Source organism: Urocitellus parryii, chromosome 15, assembly GCF_045843805.1.
Source record: "Urocitellus parryii isolate mUroPar1 chromosome 15, mUroPar1.hap1, whole genome shotgun sequence".
Classification (NCBI taxonomy): Eukaryota; Metazoa; Chordata; class Mammalia; order Rodentia; family Sciuridae; genus Urocitellus; species Urocitellus parryii.
In genome coordinates, this window is record NC_135545.1 from 26,554,011 (window position 1) to 26,559,256 (window position 5,246).

Here is a 5,246-nt window from a genome sequence, read left to right on the forward strand (position 1 = left end):
GCTTTTAGGTGAAGGAATCATGCAGTTTTGTTCCTGTTTTGAGAAGCTCGTTCAGGCTTCTAAAGAGAAAAAATGGGTGAGAAAAGTCAAGAGAAGACCGGTCACAGCCCCAAGAGCTGACCATCAGATGGCTTTTGCTGTGGACTGGGGTTATATGGCAGGATTCTGGTGACCACTTGAAACTGAAAATCAGACACAAAGCCCTGACTGCTTCCTGGGGAGTCCTAGATTACACAGACTCCTAGGTGGCAAAGGACCCTGCAGGTCACCTGGTGTCCCTCCCTGGGGAACAGGTTTATTATTTCTGCCTTCATCTGGGATCCTGAATTCTTGGGACCGAGACAGGGACACATTTAGGCAATCAAAGAACACAGATAAAGACCCCACAGCCTCAGAACACCACTGTCACTCACATTGGTGTAGGAGGTGTTGTCGGCCCACGGGCTGGAGAAGCTGCCCCGTAAGGGATGAGTCAAGAGCCCAGAGGAGAAGGAAGGAAAAGCACCAGAACAGATGGCACAGGAGGGTGAAGGGTGAGTCGGCTCCTAGGGCTCAATTGGTATTGCACATGTGCCCTCTCCCTCAGCATCTCCAGAATCAGTAAATAATCCATCTACCTGAAATGAACTCCTTCAAGAGGAGAGAGGAGAGAGAGAGAGAGAGAGAGAGAGAGAGAGAGAGAGAGAGAGAGAGAGAGAGAGAGAGCGCGTTCAGAACATTGCTGAGACCTAAATTGACCAACTTTGATCCAGATGAGTTAGTAAAATAGCAGACTTCTCATCAGCTGCATTTTAATACCATATTTGGAGCCACTCAGTCATTATAAAATCATCTGAACTCCTCAGCAAAGTATACATGGGGGAGTTTATTTTTGAGTCTCTCAGAATACAAAGGAGAGTCTTTCTAACACCAGATCTGGGCAGAGCACACAGCTTCCTTTTAAATGAGGAGGAAGAAATGCCCAGTAGCTTCTCCTTTGTTAGTAATTCCCTCTTCCCTCTTTGAAAGTTTCCCTGAAAGTGCGCAGTAATTTCTGATGATGGAGGAAAAGGCTCTCGGCACCTTCCCTGAGTAAGCAGGTTGCTACTGGCTAGCAGAGCATTCCCCAGAGCTCTTTGTTAGGCTGAACTTCCAGCTGGACGCTCAGGCTGAGGAATGGAGGGGATTGGGGGAATCCTTGATTTCTTAGAGGAAATCAGCTGAGCCCGCTCCACCTCCATGATCTTCAGCAGAATCCAAAACTGTGAAGGGTTTTCAGAGTTCACTCTGCTTTCAGGTGGAACAAAACCCAGAGACCCTAAGTCTAGCATAAGCAGGGACTTACCAGCTTCTGTGTTGGTTAAGGACCTTTGCAGCTCCTGATTGCGCCCGACAACCTCCCACTGGCTTCACCAGCTCATTGGCCCCATGGGAACTTTGTCACTTCACTACTATCATTTAGAACTTGGATGCTTACACAGGGCCACAAGCTAAACGACTTGATCCTGGACTTAGTGAAAATACCGGTCAACCTCTATTAAATCATATTATTCAAAGCTGGATGGAAGGGGAGGGTGTTCCTGTCCATTAAGGAAAATAAAATATGGTGCTCACAGTATATTGGGCAGGGGGTAGCAAAGTAGCAAAGTCAACTTGTACTATAGGGTCAACTCCAGACAACAGATGCAAGCCATTTCATTCTAGAATAAATGTGGCTGTTTGGGGGGCATGGTGAGGATTGAGAGAGGAGCACAATTCCAATCCTGCATTCCAGAATCTCATGATCCAGTGAGTCCCATACATAAAATACCATTCATTCAAGAAGTACTCTTAATACTGACTGTATTCTAGACACTGTGCCAGGCACTTAGAATATAATTGTAAACAAGGGAGATAATGGTAGAATACTTCATGGAATTCACAGTTGGGTGGGTCAAGCAGATGTACCCACAGCGAATGAGTGAGGAGTCCTCCATCTACCTGCCCACTCATTCACACGTTCATTTATATATTCAAGGAACATTTAAAGAACATCAGACACGACCAGCCGCCCCTGGGCACACACAGCAAGGGATGTGCAGTCCAGCGCCCAATCCCTACCAAGCCTAGATCCAGCAGAATTGTGGTCAGGGTGTGTCCTGAATAGGAGTATGCAAGTGGTCAGAAGAGGGTGTGGCCCTCTGATCCCCTCTGAGGGTGCGGATCAGAGAGGGCTTGGCAAATGAAGTGGAGCTCAAGCAGAGGCAGGTTGGAGCCTGCCCAGTTTAGGAGGGAGTCAGTTTCTGGTCCCTTGCCCTGTATTCTTTAGAACCTGGCAAGGCCAGCAAAGAGGTTCTTAGGCTTAGGCTCTGGGCTGTGGCTGATCAAGTGGAGACCTCTTTTTATATCCAAGTTGGCATCAGCTGTGCCATGGGTCCTTGCTGCTGCAGAAGCACAGGCAGTCTCATGTGCACACAGTGAAGCTCAGTGAGAAGTCGGAGCAAGGAATCCAAATACCACCCCAAGTGTCTTTGCCTTGCTGTCTTCCTAGGGTCACAGCTGGGACTTGCTGGGGATGCACCCGACACAGAGGAGATGAGAGTAAGTGCCAGCGCCTAGGAATGCTTCCCTGTCTGCCCAAAGGTCAGAAAGTACTTCCATGTCAGTGTTCCTGTTAGCTATATAGGGGGATAGGGCAGGGCAGGAGAGACTGAGAAGTCCAGGAAATCCCCTAAATCCCCATTTTCAGTGGCTATGTTCATTTGGTTTAGCTCACAGCACCGTCACGGGACACTTACTCTATGCCAAGCACCATGGGAGCCACTGAGCCAAGCAAGATGAGGAGGACACGGTTACTGCCTGAAAGGGAATACCCTATAAAGGGACACAGGCGTGCGCAACAGTGCTCATGCGCCAGCGAAGGAGCATGCGGAATGCCGACGGAGAATGTGCAGCCACGGTGGGCAACACAGATCTAAGCACAGGGGTGGACTTGAACGATATTTAGGGGGTGAAATCTCCCGCTCTTGGTGATTGACGGTGGCAGGAGTCTTCAGGTAAAAGAAAGAACACCGGATCCTTTCCCGGCATCGACCATTCTATGAATTCATTCCCTCTGTGTCCTTCCCCCTCCCTGGTTTCAGTTTTCCCCTCTGATCAGTGTGGGGATCTACCAGATGTTCCCTTATGCACTGCTTCTGTGCCAGTTGTGAGGCACAGATGTCTGTTGCGCTTTATTTCATTCATTCAGCGCCCACTATGTACCAATACCTTTTAGCATAGTCTTCACACCAGCTCACAGCTACCCTGTCCTGAGGATGTTATTGTCCGCACTTGAAATATGAGAAACCCGAGGCTCAGAGAGAGAGTGTGTGTGTTTATATCGTCAACGACGGGCCCTACACAGAGATCTAGAAACCCTTGATCTCTCGCCTGCGAACCTTTTCACCCTCCACGGAATTAGCTTAAGGGGACATGTGCCTGGGAGTTCCCTCTGGGCTTGACCTTCAGTTCCAGGAGCCCGCCCTTCCCCCAGTCCTTAAAGGGTTTCGCGGTGTGGTTTGAATGTTGGTGGGGGTGGCAAGCACTTGACCGAGCACCTCCTGGGATGTGTGGGTGGCTGAATGCGCCATCGAAGGCTTAGACTCCAGACGTGTGGATCAGAAAAGAACACCTGGAAGAAAACCTAGACGTCTTCTAGCCTACCCCTCGCATTTATGAGCTGAGAAAAATAAGGTGCCGATTGGGGAGGAAAGTAGCGTAAGGTCACACGCAAAGCCACAGGCTGCGTACGGCGCGCATCGCTGAATCTCAGGGTCTTTCGCCTACCACTAGGTCCTCCGGACCCCAGGACCCACCCTGACCCCCGAAGGAGAGTCCCGGCCCTTCCCTCCTGCCGGCAGTCTCCCCCATCACCACCCCATTAAGGCAACAATTAAGGAGCGGGGCGAGGCTCCCTCTCCATCTGGGTAATTATGTTCTCATTAGGAGCCCATCCGCGCGCGCTGTGAGCATTAGCGCTCCGGCGCAGCTTGGGAGGCGCGCTCTCAGCTCTGCTGAGGGTGGAAACCGCGGCCGGCGAGCAGGCAAGCCCGCAGCCCCAGTAGGACCTTGCGCGACCCAGCGCGACTTCTCGGAAAGCAGAGAAGGCAGTGCCCAGACTGCTAGGAACGCTTGGCACGGTGTGGAGAACCGGGTGGAGCAGCCAGTTCGTTGGGTGCCAGAAGTCTGCCTGGATTCCCCTCACCACAGCCCTAGGCCTAGCTGGGTGCTGGCCTCTGCTCTCAGAGAGGCGGGTTGGGAAGGCAGGGTGGCAGGAGAGGCCACCCTCCAAAGAGGGAGGTCACAGAAGAGATCACAATTCTTGCCTACCTGGGAGGTAGAAAGCTCCCTGGAAGAAGTGTCCTTTAGTATGAAAGCAGGGGACCAGGAAGTAACCAAGGTGACCTGGGCTGGGGAGAAACCTTTCAGACAAAGGGTGCGGCTGAATGGTGGCTGCGGGAGGAGGGGCTCTTGAATCCCTAGAGGCTCTGCTCTAAGGCATTTTATTTTAGATGAAAGCGGGAGGCAGGGCCCAGATCTGCAAGGACTTAGAGGGTTTAAAGCTTTAAAGGAAGCCACAGTGAGGTGTAGCTTTTAGAATCGTCCCACAACCCCCTCCCCAGCCTCAGGTCCCCGGTGGGGAGGAAGTCCCTACTGAGCCCTGGGCACTTTCTTCTCCATCCCTCTCAATTCCCAGCACACCAGTTGGAGTCTCTGATGTCCTCTCATTGGCAGCTCAGTTTTCAGGCAAAGGTTGTACTTGTCCCTGACAAAAGGAACACTCACCCCCATCTTCACCCCAGAAGTGAGGGAGGCCAATGGGGGGAGCTGTCCTGTTTGGAAAAGTAAGAACCCCAGAGCCCTCTGGGGCACGGGCATCAGTTTAAGTGCTTGCTTGGCATGGGCCACCACTGCCCCATGAATCACAAAGGGAGTGGGAGAGGAGGAGCCCAGCCCCAGGTGTCCCCTTCCTCACCACAGGCAAGCAAGGCCTAGACAAGGAGGTAGTGAGTGCCTTGTCCTGTGTGGGCATGACAGCCTCCTAGAGGAAGCCACCTTTTAGCTGAACTTCCTAGATCCTCAGGGGGTAGGATTTTGAAATGTGAAGTAGAAAAGCTACTTCAACTTCAAGGACAAGAGCAGCAGGTGTGGAGGCCATAAAGAATCATGGAAGATGGGTTCATTAAATGGCAGAAGGAAGGTCAGCAAGTGGGAGAAAAGGAGGCTGGAGTCAGACTGAGCAGGAT